Source organism: Hesperophylax consimilis, chromosome 2 (assembly GCF_061612785.1).
Source record: "Hesperophylax consimilis isolate HC1 chromosome 2, BYU_Hcon_1.0, whole genome shotgun sequence".
Classification (NCBI taxonomy): Eukaryota; Metazoa; Arthropoda; class Insecta; order Trichoptera; family Limnephilidae; genus Hesperophylax; species Hesperophylax consimilis.
The window spans coordinates 34845786-34864315 of NC_142837.1; the positions used below are offsets into that span (position 1 = coordinate 34845786).

The 18530-nt window shown below is 34.9% G+C and overlaps 1 protein-coding gene across 4 annotated transcripts in view; it reads right to left on the reverse strand.

Annotated features, from left to right (window-relative positions):
- LOC149425949 (uncharacterized) overlaps positions 1 to 18530 on the reverse strand; it is a 567412-nt gene that overhangs the window by 411086 nt on the left and 137796 nt on the right. The window lies entirely within an intron of this gene.

Here is an 18530-nt window from a genome sequence, read left to right on the forward strand (position 1 = left end):
CGCGCGTCAGGAATGCGTTCACTATTTCCACCAGTAGCAATAATTCCCACAAATCAGTCGGGAGATGGATGACAGGCAGAGGATAGAGGGTGTGGCAGAAGGTTGTGTGGTTATACGGCTGTGTGGTTGAATGTCTGCGTGGCACCCTCCCTTATAAGGGTCGAATTAATGAAGGAAGCACAATAAGAACGAACGCAGCTTTTAATTCGTAACCAGACAGGAGACATATGGGGAACAAACCAAACCAAAACATTGTAGGTCATAACAGTATGACGGGGTAAAGCTTTCGACTAGCGAATCGGATTTCGCGGGTTCAAATACATTGAATTTATTTAATTTGTATTATTTCGCAATTTAATCATTAAAAATAATTCATGGTATATTTGCGGCAAGTTTGAGAGTGGAAAATACTTTTCGCATCGCTCTTGTGTAAGACCACCATTCAGAATTAAAACTTTGCTTGAAATTGCTTTAGCCGTATTTGGTGACCAGATCTAAATAGCCAGATGTTTCCGGACTTTCCTTCTCCCACAACCTTCAGCCTCGAAACATATCCTGATTGGGGATTTCACAGACCGAACCCAATGGTTCCAGGATAATGGGACATTCGTAGAGTATTCACAAATAAAATGACAAGCAAGTGGAAGGATGAAGAAGACGGAAGCGTCCTATGATGATACGAGAAAATCAGAATAACAGAGATATTCGAATGCGGATTCAAGAAAACTTATAAAGAAGATATAGATATAATAATTAATACTAATATCGGTTGTGTGTCTGTAACTCAGATTCAATGAACTCTAGAACTTGGATTTGCTTAGAATTTAAGTGTCAACGGGACTGTTTGTTTGAATAAATTCAGACCAGCGACATCCACGATGTAATATTTGAAGAGAAAATTATATTAATTGTCTTTTTCAAAATTGCAATTATAATTAGGTCTGCGCAAGTATAATGGTGATATAGTAAAGTAAATTAATGGCATTAATTGAAAAGGTATGTTATTATAGCCTTCTTGTGTCTACAATCCGTTTAGTTGAACACGTCGATACGGTGTCAGGAAAATCGTAGTATAAGCGGATAACTGATGAATCCCCTGTGATTGAATTTTTCAAATTTGACCAAAAGATTACAATTTACAACGGACTTAATTTACTCGAAAACAGAAGTTCAATCCAAAAAGTGTACACAAAAAAATCGACTGCAAATAGTGCTGGTGAGAATATGGACATATCAAAATAAATTATATCTTCGTGGGATCAATAATACCTACATAAACACATCTTAGTAGACAAATATAGCACCGTCAATTACGAACACACTGTTCATTCTTGACGTTTGATGGCAGCTCCTAGATATAGTTCCTTCATTCACGTTCATTTCGGCTCAATAATACCCCGTATTATATACTATGCATGTACACAACACAGAACCCACTGTCATCGTAGCTCGTAGCCGTAGCCCGTAGACCGTAGCTAGTTCGTAGTTGATAGTCGCTACGCAGGCTTTCAGCAGTCAGCATTCAGGAGTGTTATTGAGTAGTAAAAACGAAAGCAATTTCGTATTGTCTTACGTTTATTAACAGTATGATTACGATTGTGTCAACGCAAAGGAGAGTAATATAATTGTAGGTACATACTGTAATTAAAATAATGTAATTCTGTCAAAATTAAGATCCTTACATTTTATTAAACTAACTTTACGAATATTTAAATTTGAGATTTTAGTCATTAAGTTATTAAAAAAAATTAAAATATTCATAGCAGACTTTCAGAAAAGTCAATAGATATCGAACATCTAAGTAAAAATAGGATATATTTTCCACAGACACTATATAAATTACATTTAGTTCGGAAAGAATCTTGCGATCACGCGTAAAGATAAACATTGTTAATCTTTGAGAAATAGTTAGGATGCAGGCGAATTCTCCAATTAATGTTTATTACTGTCTGTATCTGTGTTTTCTCCAATAAAAAAAAGATAGCAGCGAATAAAAATATGTGTTAACAAAATGAAGATAAAGTTGGTAGTTCTTAGTCGAAGTATGATACAGTTAAATGAAATGTGACCGAAGGGAATAGGGTCGGATTAACTCTGTGGAAGTGCAGCGCCCCAGCAAGGTGAAGGTCCTGAGTTCAATTCCTAAATATTATTATTATAGGCGTATTTTTTCTGCTTTTTCTGTTTCAAATGGCGTTTGATAGTCGCTTATATTGTGTTCAATGATTAAAAAGTATTTTTAATTGCGATATATTTAAACAAGTACAATACCTCCATTTACGTACTCGATCCAAAATGCTGTCATGATATTAGGACTAAATCATTTAAACACTCGCTTATACCTAGACTAGCTGATGTGTACCCGGTGTTGCAGGGGGGTTACCCTTAAGAGATAGACATATTCAACGGAAAACTTTTGTGTAGGCCTTTTAAAGATATACAATTCCGTAAAACATTTTTTTGATGTATCTCATAAGATTTAGCCAGCGTTAGCAATGTAGTGCCCGAAAATATATTTTTACGACTTGATTATAAAACATCGACTTTTCTCTTCTTTCTATAAGTATAATATGCGTGTATCTTATATGTAAGCCTTCCGGAAGAAATTCTCTAAATGATAATAAAACCCCTATTAAAATTTGTTGCGTAGTTTAGAAGAACTAAGCGCATAAACAGACGGACGCGGATAGCGACTTTATTTTATACTGTTTACAGATTGCATGAAGTTGGAAGATGGGCATTTTCGCTTTTTTGTTTCAAGTTTGAACACGTTTTTATAATACTTATGTTCTCCATTACCATATTACCAGAAGTAAAAATTTTTATGTATTGTAGAATTATTATATCAACTATAAAAATATGGATTATTTGGTAGACATCTTCATTTTATCACTTGAAAAATGCAAAGGTTGCTGGGGTAGTTCAAATCTGTATAAAAAAATAATTTAAAAAAAACGTATACAAGTTACAGTTTAATAATTGTAAATTCATTTGTAGATGCCCTTAAAAACTGCGTAAAATAATATATACATGGTCACGGAATGGAACTAACGGAATCGATACCAAAATGTTTTAAGTGATTTTTTTTTTCAATTTTGGTCCAAATTTACTTATATTTTTCAAAAACATATTACCCAAACTATTTAAGGCGATGCCATACGTAGTAATGCAAAATCATATGTTTTTGGTTTGAAAATTTGGTCGCCTAGAAATGTTTCAGATGTTTTAATTAAATACTGCTAGTAGAATACATCTTGACCTTTGAATTAATCGAGTATTTTTTAGATAAGTCTTTTTAGTTCAAAATCTCCTACTTACAAACCCATTTTCGGTTATAATTTTATTGTATAATGTGGCAAATTAAGTTATTTATAAAATGATCGGAAAAAAATTAAATATTTATGCATGAACATCCACAAAATAAAATAAAAGGCACTTTTTGGCCATGTTTTTTTCTTGCATGAATCAAAACAGGGGGATGGTGTTAAGCGGGAATTTAAACGTTATCGCCATCTACGTGAGGGTTGTTATTGATAGCGGCTCAATTTAAAATATTACACGACGTAGTGCATCGCCTTAATAATATAATAATAATAATATTGGACAATTTTTATAGCGCCGCTTTTGTGAGTTATCACCTCATCACCTTTAAAACACCACAAAATTAATCTTATACTCCTAAAATTAATTTCAAAATCAGACTTCGTTTCATTGAATGTAGAAATGCGACATGGTGAAAACACACAACCTTTTGATCAAAATAATTCATAAAAAAATTCAAAATTCAAAAATTTAACAAGATTTGTTACTGCTTTTTTCATTGACCTAATTGTTATTTTCCTGCTTAAAGACCACCGTTCAGAATAATGAAGAGATATTTTCCTGCTTAAAGACCACTGTTCAGAATAATGAAGAGATATTTTCCTGCTTAAAGACCACTATTCAGAATAATGAATAGATATTTTCCTGCTTAAAGACCACTGTTCAGAATAATGAAGAGATATTTTCCTGCTTAAAGACCACTATTCAGAATAATGAATAGATATTTTCCTGCTTAAAGACCACTGTTCAGAATAATGAAGAGATATTTTCCTGCTTAGAAACCACTGTTCAGATTATTACTTTCACTCTGTATAGAAATTGTAAATGAAAAAATATTATTTCCACGAGTAATTTTTCAGAGGGCGTATTTTAAGTATGGGCGTGATACATGATAGGAGTATCATTAAAATTCACGACCCGTACAAGGTCAAGTAGATTTACGGTATTGCCTGTCTTCTTATCGGGCTTGCTAAATGTGATCTCTCACAGTTCCACAGATTTTAGGGAATAATCATAGACATCTTAAATGATAGACTTGACCTAACATGAAATCTGGGTATAATTTCGACGAGCTAGAGGCAAATAACTTGACAATATTTTTGGAGCTGGAAGGGTCAAGAATGCTTTGAATAAACTACGACATCACTCGTACATTGACCGCTGAAGAGCGCACATTGAAATATCCTGACTACGCAGAAAAGTCAAGTTCGCTAAAGTAAGGCAAAGGTTTGCAGCACAGTACACTGTGGGACTTTTCTATGCAGGATCTGAAGATTCGTTTTTAAACGAACCGCCTGGCGTAGTGACGCTAAAAATGAGTGAGGTGGGTAAATTTATATACATTTATAAAAGTGCCTAGCAAAAAGGGTAACAATTCAATTTGGAAAAAAGCCACGAGCAAAACTTTTGTTTCCCGCTTTGGTATTGAATAACGCCTTTAAGCAGGAAATATCTCTTCATTATTCTGAATAGTGTTCTTTAAGCAGGAAAATATCTCTTTATTTTTCTGAACAGTGTTCTTTAAGAAGGAAAATATCTCTTCAGTATTCTGAACAGTGGTCTTTAAGCAGGAAAATATCTCTTCATTATACTGAACGGTAGTCTTTAAGCAGGAAAAAATTTCTTCAGTATTCTGAACAATGGTCTTTAAGCAGGAAAATATCTCTTCATCATTCTGAACAGTGGTCTTTAAGCAGGAAAATATCTCTTCATTATTCTGAATAGTGGTCTTTAAGCAGAAAAATAGCTCTTCAATACGTGCTTCTATAGTTCATTTCAATTGCTAGACACCCTGTACATATTACAAAGCAAATTTCTATAAAATTATTGTCAGCAAAATTAATTTAACAATTAATTATTCAGCCTAAGAAAGTCCCAGAATAAAAAGTTTTCTGAGAAAACAAACTTCGAGATCAAAGCGATATTATTTAACAGCTTTATTATCGTGGTACCAGGAGATATCTTACTTAACTAGTGGTTTATAAAAGGAAATCGGTTGAGTGAAATTTGCTATGCCATCTGACAAGCTATTCAACGAGAAACGTCTTGAAAATTTTACAAAGTTAAACGATACTTGTGATTTTAAAACAATAATCAGGTGTAATTGAATTTGTCGATAGCCGGATGGGTAAGTCGCTTGACTACAAGTCCGGCGGATTGACGAAGAAGCTCACAGCTGTCCAGGGGGGATCAATGGTCCGGGGATCAAAATGGTGATCAGCTTTCGTGGTATCAAACGTTAAGGAATCATATCGACTTGGGTTTGGAAACCCTCCAAGCCGCAATATGAAAACTTTACAGGAGACGATTGAAAAGGAATATTTACGGATTCGTAAAAATAATAAGAAAGTTGTATTTGTTGGTGTAAAATATTGCAATCCTATTTATATTTTTTAAGAGGGGGCGGCGATGGCGGCAGCCTACAGGTTACATTGCAATGGCCAATGGAGAGGAGAGTTGCCCAGAAACAGTCACACGGAGATAGGAATAAGACTGAGGGCAATTAGTCCGACGGCTGGGATGAAGCAGGACGGCAAACAAGCCGAATACTTCTTCGGACAGCTGTTTAAAGTGACGTACCCCACAAGCGAGGAATGGGACACGGTCCCAGGTCCAAACTCCAAACAGGAACTAATCTGGTTCACAGACGGGTCCAAGATGGAGGAAGGAACAGGGGCCGGGGTCTGTCTACAGGGATCTAAGAGGGAACTCAGTATACCTCTAGGAATGCACTGCACTGTGTTTCAAGCTGAGATGAAAGCCATCTTAGTCTGCGCACAGGAGAATATGAGTATCGGGTACAGAAATAAGAACATAAACATATGTTCTGATAGCCAGGCGGCCTTAATGGCACTGGAAAGTAACCGATGCGACTCCAGACTGGTGATGGAATGCAGGACTATCCTAATAGAACTGGCGACCATCAATAAAGTAACCCTGCTCTGGGTACCGGGACATAAAGGTATTGAGGGCAACGAGCGGGCTGACGAACTAGCAAGGAAAGGGGCGAAAGCACCACTTGTGGGATCTGAGCCGGCCGTAGGAGTAGCAGCTTGCCACACCAAACTACATATCAAGAGGTGGATCAAATCCCAACACTGGAAGGAATGGAAGAAGGCACCCGGAATGAGGCAATCTAAAGTACTCATAAACGGACCGGACCCTAACCGAACCAGGCAACTACTCGATATGGACAGAAACTCACTGAGGGAACTGGTAGGACTATTAACGGGACACTGCCATCTCAGGAGACACATGCAACTGTTGGGAGTGGAAAACACCAACATCTGTAGGAAATGTGAAGAGGAGGAAGAGACTCCAATTCACCTATGGTGCCAATGCCCCGCTCTGCTGGGAATAAGGCTCAGATACCTGGGAAGACACAGTGTGGAACCAGAAGACATCGCCACATATCCAATGACAGCCCTGGTGAACTTCATAAAAGGGACCGGGTTACTGGCAAGGGAATGAGGTAAAATGGGAGATAGTACAATGGGCCTATGGCCTAAGTGCTCGCGGGGAACGTAAGTAAACCGCCTCCGACTATAAAAAAAAAAAAAAAAAAAAAAAAAATATTTTTTAAGAAGGGTTTAACCAAAACACAGTCGATAATATTATACAATAACAGGAATATAAACATACCTAATATTTAAGACAAGATTAGATATACCTACAAGAAAAGTAAAAGAAAAATGTATGGCAAAGTAATAAAGAGAAAACTTAAGAGTATATATTATGCTACGTATACATCTGCGAGCCGAACTGCGGAACTGAACCTCATCTTATGGGAAAGAAGCGAAGCAACCGCAAATGGCGCGAAACGCCGCTTGCAGTTGATTCGTGCCTTTCCCGTAATTCGTGGTACTGTTCTCGTTTCGGTTCTCAGATTTATACGTACCCAAAGAATCAGTCTCATTAGGCGAACCTATATTGAGGCAGAATTTATATAATAGTTATTATAGCTGGATACTTCATAGTTATATGTATAGTTCGTCCTGTAATTGTCTCAGTGGAAAATATGGTAGCTCGTCCTGTGATTGTCACAGTAAGAAGGATAGATTCAACAGGGACATTGATATTGTGTATAGAACGTAACATTTGAGGGCAGTCTAAGAAGTTACTCAATACTCAGAAGTTACTAAAAATTATGAATATCATTGATCATTCTTCGAGTACATAGTTTGATTTGCAGTAGTCGTGATTTTAGTATAAACATTATTGTTTTGTAGCAAATATCATTTACAAGTGGTCACGACATAATCTTATTAAATTATTTATTTATTTTATTTAAATATTACATTTAGTTACAAAAATGACGTATTGTCCATCTCACTAGGTGTGTAACGCCTGTGTTGAGATGGCAATTTACAGAGTGGTTTTTAACTAGGTTTTAGTTTACACAAAATTGTGAAAATGCCAGATAAAATAAAATTTTATTTTATTTTTAAATTATACAATTCAAAAATGAATGTAGAAAATGAAGACGAAGCGAAAATAATTTTAAGTAATCAATTAATAAAATTTCAGTTTGACCAAAAGGCAAAGTATACATATATATACACAGTAGACACATTTTTTTAATATGTTATGAAATACTTCTAATGTATATTTTTATTCGATGTCATCAATGATTTTAATTTTAAAGAAAGTTTTGGTTTGTCTGTTTCTAATGTCAAAAGGTAGAGAATTGAATAGCTTAATAGCATTGTATTTAAAAAAATTGTGTATAGAAGGTTTGACAAACTGTGATGTTAAAAGATTTTACATGTGAATGTCTCAAGGCTCTAGTGCTTATTTGTTCTTCATACATATGGGTATTTTGATTTTGTTGTTTATATTTTAACATGTTGAAGAAACCTCATGTCATGTTGTTTATATTTTAACATGTCGAAGAAACCTCAATTTGGGAGGCGGGTTTGGATAACACCTCTGCCATAGGTCACCAAAAGCAGTTCGCTACGTTTGGTGTCTTAACAGGGGTGCTCAGGTTCTTCTGGTGAGATGTATTCAGGATGCGCCTGCTGACCAGCTGCGTGGCGTGCCAGATCAGGAGAGGCTGATTTGGGTAGACCCTTTAACTTCTCCAAGTGGTCTCTTGACCCATCGCCTTGCGCCACAGTGAGAGGGATATATTCATATGTCCGTCACTCCTGGATACACTGATCCCTAGATTCTTACACAACCCTCATATTTTTTACCTTTCCAGAACTTCCCTCTCCTTCCTTTTACAAATGAGCAGATGTAAAAAAAAAGTGTTTTGTCAGAGCTTTTCTGTTTTGTTAAGGCCAGGTCCACCCGAGCTTTATTGTCTGATTTTAGGGTTTTCGAAGAGAAATTATCGTGAAGGATTACTTAAAAGTTTTCCTTCTGTCAGCAATATAGCCTTCCGTAGGCTTTCTGGCTTGAGCCCGACTTACAAGTGTACGAATTGAGTTATGATTTAAGGCGGAAACTTTTTCATTTTATTCAGGAACAATGATGACATTGCTATTAATTTTAATTAAAATTCCTTTGATTGTCAGCAGAAATAAAAATAAATTATCAGTTGACTTACAATCTTCATAGTGGTAGATACTACTAATTATCGCCAAGACATGATTCAAAGCATGTTTAATGACCAGATCTGATATACAGATACTTCCCCTTCCATATCTCCTTCAGTCCTACATAGGTAGGTACTAGATACCCCAATTGAGGATCATATACTACAAAAATAGACTAAAGCTGAAGAGGTTGGTCTGTACTGACCTCCAGAAATATAATATGTTCCATAGCCCTATATTAAATTCGACCGTTTCGTCAGCGATCTTAATTTAACCATATCGGATCGATAGGGTTAACTTCTTTACGGGCACGGCCGCGCTGTCGATAGCCAAACCGATATTGATAAGAAATAAATCGTTTTATGATGGCAACACTGACCAGCACGGATCTGTCTATGTATTGACATACCTAAACGTCAAACGCCTACGTACAATTAGGAATAAATTGACAATGTCGATTTGAAACATTAACTTTCATATACATTGGCAGTTCGTATGTATTTTTGACACTAAAGGTAGAGTCCGTTACATAATTACTACTGTATTACTTACATTAATATTTACTTCGTGTAAAATCCCACTGGGCGTAAATAAATAAATAATTAGATATCTAGCCATAACTCATGATATTTGAACAACTTTCGTTTCTCCATCTTTGAACGGATTTAATCGATCGTGCATACGACTTATTTCAATTCTCAGAGCTTCGGCATTTCTCTTCCGTTCATTATTAAGCAAGTTATTTTGCATAAAGAAACTGCGTATATTAATATTGACAACTAATCGAAGCTTATCTAAAAATCAGGTGGCTTTTGTTTACGATAGTCGGAATCATATACTGACGAGAGATGAAACTAGTTTATTGACCTAAATGTTACGAGATATTTTCGATGCGCCACTGTCCGCTTCTATACCTTACCCCCTGAAACGTCGAGCATCACATCGCAGGAGGAAATTGGCGCCTTCCCGGAATCTCCATAAATACAACCCTCGCACAATGTAGCCATGGAATTTCTGTTTCACATCGCATAATTCGTTACAAGGAATTTCACCCGCAGCTCATGTTATGAATGAATAATTATTATTAAAACCTAAATTGGTTTCCTATTGAATAGTATGTAAGACGAGATGTAATTGGTATAGATTCCTCAAGAAGCATTATATTGCTTTAGTATTTAATAGAAACAAGTAAGCATGTAGAAGATGATGATAGTAGATGTTTACATATTTTTTATTGATTATTACCAACACTTCTTTGACAACAAAATGTTGGGATTGTAATAACCACCAATGAAATAATATAACTGTCTCTTCTTTATCGATTTAGACTTATCATAGTGATTTGTTTTTGGGGTACTATGCCGTGTTTCGCTACCTCCTTCTTTCGTTCTTCTAACGTTCCGGATAGTATTTCAGTGTCCATCAACAGGGCAGATGTGGAATTTAAGGTTGTGGTGAAATATGGGCTTATGTATGAAGATGCGATACCGTGTCGCCAGCTCTAACCCTCTAAGAGCTGATTTTGACGTATAATTTTAAAGTGGTTTTCTGCGTTTAGTTCTGGTGTAGCCGTCAATTACCGGATACCAAGAACTTCTGAGCTTAGCTTAATCGTCTCTATTAATATTTATGGGATTTTTATGAATTTTAATTGCCTCCGTAATCAGCCATGCTCTATATGTTTTGGATCTCCCCAGAACTTCAAGAACAAATCCAAGTAATGCGCGGGCTCAATAAATGCTCGACAATTGCCGATTTGTCATTTATTGCAAATGAAGTAGAAATGCACCAAAATTTTGCCATACCACAGTACCATATTTTGTCTATGCGCCGCAGAAAATTATTTTATTAATCTTTTTTAATTTTGAATTATAATATCCAATGATTTTTCAAGACTACGCTAAACAAATACAGTAGTAGCTCAATTTATATTCCTACATGAAGAATTATAAAAAATATATATATATTATTATAAGCAGGTAGAATCAGGTTCTATTCGGAAGTTTGACGGTCTCATCATTTTCATTAATTTAGTATTTCCTGCCGTGACGCCGAAACTTCTGGTCACGTAGTTCTGAAAGCACGCTCTCGTGACGGGGCTGTCAAGTAACCCAAGTACCAAGTACTGAAAATGTGTATAATATAATAATTTCGTGTAAGGCAAAACAAGAAGTCGAGCGGTTACTGCTTATTTAGTTGGTTTCAAGTGTATGAACTCACGAGGTGAGATGCATGTTCAAAGAATAATTTATAGTACTGTGGTGTCGATGCATTTTCAAAAGATGGCGTTAGTTTGTTTTACGGAGTTTGCCGAATACTATCGATTATGTCCGAATGCTAGGCGGGCGGCCACTCCGTCAACCGGCAGCGCTCAGAAGCTTTAAGAAGTGCGGAATAGATCAGTTGCTTATAGTACTGTAGATATCTCTACCTATCGTTACATTTATTAAATAACCATTGTATACTGTATATATCTCAATTCTGAACTCCGTGCAGAATTGAGATCACTCATTTACACCTAAAGACAATTTCTTGCTCTCACACATAGAAGAACATTACAAGAACCTACTAATAATGCTAGCAAAACTCTATAAATTATCAGTATCTCCCTTATTAAATAACACAATTCAAAATTGAAAATTTGGGTTTTCGGCACGTTCGGCGACCAGATCTGAAAACATAGGTATTATTCAACCATTCTTTTTTTCATCTGACATGCTGTTCTTGAAATTTTTGGTGGAACTCTAAGTGACAATCTTCATTGATGCTAGAGTCAGGTCAAGCCTCTCTGAAGCAGGGCGTACAGTATTTCAGGTTATTTAAAAGTACCTACAAAACTTTTTAAACTGTTGTACAAATAGCAAGTGAGCCCCACTGTTGATTTGGCTCTGGTCTGGAGTCCCAAGGTACAACCCTTGACTCTGCAGAAATGGGCGGTCTGTTTGACAGATTCCCCTATCTTAACAAACGGATTGCAATCATCAGAGCTCATGCGTCAGGTATGCTGTCCTTGTTCTACCGGTATTTCAATGGAAGATGCTCCGTGAAACTAGCGTTCTTCATCCCTTCCGAACCGTTTGTACATAGTTGATAATCGTCACATGAGAACTGGTCATTTCCACGACTACAAATTTCTACAAAGCAGAAAAGATATCCAATTTTGCTTTTAATAGAGCGATGACGGTGTTTGATTATCACACGTAATTCTATTGCTGTATTAAAATAGATTAAATTTTTTTGCCTTTCGAAGGACGGAATTTTTCACAGCATTTGAACAATTCATCAATTTTGAATAGAACCTTCACATAACTTTAAAATCAACATTGAAATGTGATAAATTGTTAAATTTTTTTTAAACAACCCATCCCTAAGTCCAATTCATCGATTTTTATCAATAAAATACACAAGTGTGTTGGTATGTTTTGAGATTTTCACGGCCAAAAGCATTATCGTGTTTTGTTTTTGGGGTATTATGTTGAGTTTTGCTTTCTCCTTCTTTTCTTGGACGGCGTTACAGTGACCATTATCGGTGGTAGATTTGTAGATTGAAGTAACGTGTGTTTATATTTCTCTATAATTCTCTTAGGGTAGATAATTCAGTATAATAATTTATTATCATATTTTAATTTATTAGATGTGTGCTTTAATGCTATAATTTCTATTGAATAATTGATCTGCTGACAAACTGCTTTGGCAGTTTAGCGGTGCGTGTAATGGACAAAAATTAAAAAAAAACAGCACGGTTGTAGATCAATTTGCCGGCCTCTCCCACGACATGGGTCTCAAGACCTGTGTTCACTCATTCCTCTCCTCAAAAAGATCCTCCAAACAGCACCCCCAAAGATGAAATTGGCCCTGACGGGAAATTATTTTTCACAGGCCTTCTGTGTGAAGTTAATGAAAAAAAATCCAAACAGATGAGGAAACAATTTTTAAAAACAGTAAACAAATACATTTTCACACTTTAAATGAATAACTATCGAAAATGAACAATAAGTGAAATCAAAAAAAATATTACTTTTTTAAGCTTACCCACAAAGCTGTCACTTGAAACGTCTAGAGTGACGAAGGAAACCATACCTAAAACAAAACAAAATTAATATAATTAGCAGGTAATGTATATGAAGAAAATACCTCCCACAGAATATCAAATCTATTGTAACAATTATTTTATCAGTAAATCGGTTTGACCGGCAATAAGTCATTTTAAATTAGGAGGGAGTAAAATAGAACCATGTAAAAATAGTCGTCTAAACGTGGCTAAAACCACAGAAAGCCGAAACAGCTGTAACAATAACAATAACCAAAAATACTTGCAGAACTTAATAATTATATTATCTATTAAATTTGATTTTAATTAAATTTTTTTTTAAATAAATGGGGTTCTACGAATTAAACACAAAAACAATAAATATACGAAGAACGTTTGAAAACTTTGGTAAGAAGAGAAGGTAAGATATAATTTAAAAAAAAAAGATAATTGCGCAGAAAACAAATAATGAAAAACCATATTTAAAATCAACGGAATAAATACGGTGACCGGATAAATCATCAAAATGATAATTGATCACAACTTTAAAAAGTTATATAAAGTCATGGAAAGTGATGAAAAAAAACTTTATTAACTGGGTTAAGTAGGTTAGGTTAGGTTTAATTTTATTTTTTTCATCGTTTCTAATGACTTCATATCACTTTTTAAAGGTTTGTTGAATTGTCACTGTGTTGAGTTATCATGGAACCAATAAATAAGTTAGCATAAAAAATAATAGCATGTCACAATTAAAAAAAAATATTTATTTATTTTTGGAATAACTTAGTATGTAAAACCTGAAATTGTAATATTTCATTATTGAAGACAATATTAGCGATTCCTACACGAAAATTGGCACGACAAGGCGAGGATCCTGGGTGGAAGTCCTAGATCCGACCGTACCTTTTTCTGTTAAAAATTTTCGTTTAAGAATCGCTAATATTGTCTTCAATAATTAATGTTACTCTGTGAAAGGAAGTGAATACTTATGATAGTTAATTATTATTCAAAATAAAATAATTGATAATTTAACTATCAGGCTCACAAGGAGAAAATATATTACTCTTTTATTAAAAATCCTCTCAAATTATAGGTAATCCCGTTAAAAACTGGATTGCAGGCCTTTGCCGGTGTCGGAACATATGTTCGAACACGTGTTTCGATATCACGTGATGATGTGTCCGAAATTTACTAAAAGATTATCAGGAGACTTATAAATTCATTCGTTTTAGGCCTGCAATCCCGTTTTTAACCGGCTTACCAATACTTTGACGAGATTCTTAAGGCGATGCACTACGTCGGGTAATATTTTAAATTGAGCCGCTATCAATAACAACCCTTACGTAGATGGCGATAAGGTTTAAATTCCGGCTTAACACCACCCGCCTGTTTTGATTTATGCAAGAAAAAAACATGGCCAAAAAGTGCCTTTTATTTTATTTTGTGGATGTTCAGGCATAAAATTTTTTTTTCGATCATTTTATAAATATGTAACTTAATTTTCCACATTATACAATAAAATCATAAGCCAAAATGGGTTTGTAAGTAGGAGATTTTGAACTTTAAAGCAGTTTTCATAGGCGTTTACATTATTTTTTTCTGGGTTTATAAAAAGACTTATCTAAAAAATACTCTATTATTTCAAAGGCCAAGATGTATTCTACTCGCAGTATTTAATTAAAGCATCTGAAACATTTCTAGGCGACCAAATTTTCAAACCAAAAACACATGATTTTGCATTACTACGTATGGCATCGCCTTGACAAATTAAACATATTTATTTTTCTCCGTTCGCACCCATAAATCGGCTGCATTATTTTGGTAATTAATTCTAGAATGTTATCGACATATTTAGAGATTTCGTATTAAAAGTTAAACGCATTCTTCAAAAATACTTTCCTGAAATACATCCGTAGGGAATACACTTTTTTTATTTTTTTTTACTATATTTCATTTTATGCTTCATTTCATATTTTACTTATTTAAATTAATTGGCTAATCATATATTTTTTTATTTAATAAACGTGTGTTTCCACATTATTTCACATATGTTTAACTCTTGCGTTGTATGTCCTCTGTAAATTTAGTTATTATATAACTCAATATCATGTATCTTGATATTGTTACTACTAATTAAACACAATGAAAAATCAAAACGTATTAAAAAAGTCATGAAAAGTGATGATAAAAAACATGGTTAAATAGGTTAGGTTTATACTGGACTAAATGTTAGTTTTTTTCATCGCTTTTAATAACTTAATATCATTTTGAACGGTGTGTTGAATTATCATGGGACCGTATGAGAGAAATTATGAATGTGAATGAGACAATTAGTGTGTGTGCCAAGACCGAGTTGATTGGCGGACCGTCCTCACCGCCTATCCCTGCGGGAAACCGCGTGATGGTTAGGTTTTATAAGGTTACACAGTTCAATATAATTAGCTAATTTATTTCACTGAACAAATTCAATGATCCCTAGGCGTGTTTTCTGTACCGATTGAATTCAAAGAAAACTGATGTCGCTGATAAACTAATTTCTTTTTATCGTTCGACTCCTTCACCAAGAGGCAAATTGAATTATGTTTCTGTTCAAGATGGAAATTCTGAAATTTCGGCCAAAATGCAAGGTTGCGAGACATTTTTTACTAGTAATAGTTCGAAATAGAAATTGTACAGTCTTTATACAATGTGTTACAAAAACACCGTTTAACGGTTGTGAAGTGATTTTTTATTAATAACGCTGTTATTTTGACGTGATAAATAATATTATACTATGCAGGGGGCTTAAATAATGTTTCCCGTTCTAAAGGTGTTTCTTATGTTTATGGTAAATGCCAATTTCTCTTCAATTTAAACATTTAACTCGAGGCTAAAGACAAATCCGCCCTCAACCCACCCCCTTTGGGATGCCATGAGGTGACAGGGGGTGCTGTGGGGTGCCAAGGGGTGACAGGGGGTGGCGGGGTACGCGGAGGTGATCTGGAGCCAGAATAACCTTATATAACTTCCCCCGGGAAGTCTGAGCCTGTTCATCAAAGGGATATATTGATAATGGTGTTCTTATTATGGAATCAGGACTTATTTGTGTAATCTCACTAGGCTTTATAATACATAAATCACTTTATCTGGCGGATTGGGTAATTGGCTAGAACTTGTCGTGTGGTAGCGATGTGATCAATTTATTTAAGGAGAATTATTTCTCGCTCGCAATAATAATTATCTCTATTTAGATAAGCGTGTTCTCCGACTGAGGTTTAACCTCGTGTTTATTATTATGATTTACGTACTGCGGATTGAATTATGGAGATTAACAGATTCCATTACTAGGGTAAATTTCTTAGTAAGTTATTTGATGTATTCGATATGCTCCTATGAAACACGCAATCAAATCAACTCTTCCACTGATATTTAAGAATCAACTACAAGCATCAATCATTTATTCGAGCAAAGTGCACCAAATACAAAACCCATATTCTTTTCACACAACTATTACGTTGCGCTAGTATTTATATAAATAATTAGAGAAATAACAGCTAACACGCATGAAACACTAGATCTCAGGGTCATAAACATATACAACAAGCAACTACCAATAAAACATTTGGACAAAAATCATCTTATACTTTGGTATTAAACTCTACAACAAAATCCCACTCTCATTCAAAAATCACAACAACGTCATAACATCTAAAACTCAAGTTAAAAACGGAGTACAAAACATAAGGAGATCAGAAATAGAAAACATACTGACACCAAATATAGACTAAAACAGAAATCACTCAACCGCATAGAAATACCCTGCATAATGTATTCATAATTATTTCAGTATTCAACAAACTAAACATCAGGCAGTTTCTCCGCTGGGGTATGCAGATAGGCCGGACCGCCAAGCAACTCGGTCTTGATACACACTACTTGCCTCATTCACATGTATACATACTTTTCTATTATTCTGACTCTTGACATGGCCCATCTCAAGTAACTGATTCACTTGCTCGTGCCATATCTTCCTCGGCGACCCCGACTTCTGCTACCATTCGAAGTTGCGTCATATACTCTCGTTAAACTCCTTTCTTCGCTCATTCGCTCTACAAACCCAAACCATCTGAGTGTCCCTTTCTTAATCTTAGTTATTACACTTACATCAGCCTTGCAGTATTTGCCTTGTACTAGATTTCTCACACGATCATTCATGGTTTTACCACACATACGCCTTAGGGATCTCATTCGTACAACATTCAGTCTACTTTCATCCTTACTCTGCCAGTCCCATGCCTCTCTTCCATACATCAGGGTAGGTACCAGCACTCCACTGTGGACTGCTAGCTTGGCTTCTTGGACATTTTTTTGTTAGCGCCAACTGCGTTCAGTCCTCCATTAATGGAATTACCTACATTTATCCTTCTTTCAATATATCTGTCAGCCTTCCCATCTCTCCTAAATGTTAAAATCTTCCTAAAAGTTACCTCATTTTATTCATGTAATTATATATCCCATACCCCAGTGAGGATATTAGTATCTCTACTTGTAGCAATAAAGGAATATAATAAAATATTTATTATTCAAAAACTGAAATCACAATAAAGTTTAATATGAAATTTTCCAGAGTGATTTCCAAAAAAATATGGATATTATATTGTGTTTTAAATTTATATTATACATGGTATCCGGAAACATGTAGAGTCGATGATGTTGTAGGTAAAACGTGTATTTGTTTAAGCTTTTGTTTTCATGTAAATCGAGTAAAGAAATGTTCTTACCAGCCTTTCCGATTCTTGTGAATTTACTTCTCAAATACACAAACTTTATTATTGAAACGTTTCTGAAATCTTCTAGACACAGTATAAATCTTATGAAGTTCACCTTGGTACTCCAATCGTCTAACTCCGGGCAGTTGAACATTCGTGTTATTTCATATAAAAATGTATGCAAAAGGCGAACCCAACTGTTTGGTTTTGAAATGACAATATGCATAGTTCCCACTGGAATATCATTTATCCAGTTCCAGAGAAGGATTTATAACAATAGCACGAACACTGAAGTTTGTGTGCATTATCTTGAAAAAACTTGAAAACAACTTTTGAAGTAGGTACTGGAAGCAAATTTGTCTGTGGTTAAGTGTTGAAATTATCGTTTGAGAGGAAGCTACAAGCCAAAAAATTGTATATTCTTGGTAAACCTTATATGGTATTTGTATGTAATAGGCATTAAAATCGCTTGACAAACGGAGTGTAGAAACGTTCGATTTCAAGCACAAAACTGTTATATATTTTGTGAATAATTTAATAAGAAAGCAAAAAAGTTAATGCAGTGAAACTGTCACAGATAATCTTAGCTATAATACTGTGTTCTCAAAAAGTTGTTTCCAATATGCGTTCATACATTTCTATTGAAAAAATATTTTTATTAGTAGTTTGCATTTATATTTTTTATTGAGCAATTAATTTTTTTATTTGTATTCTACTCAAGCGAAACGATAGGAAAACCTTAAATTTATTTAAAGCATATTTTTGCCATTCATAATGTACACCAATTCGTTATAAAGATTAATCAAAATAGTCATTTAGCATTAAGCTTCGCCTTAAGGATTGATTCTTTGTGTTGTGGTGACAATTAACTCGAGTTATCACCGTGGA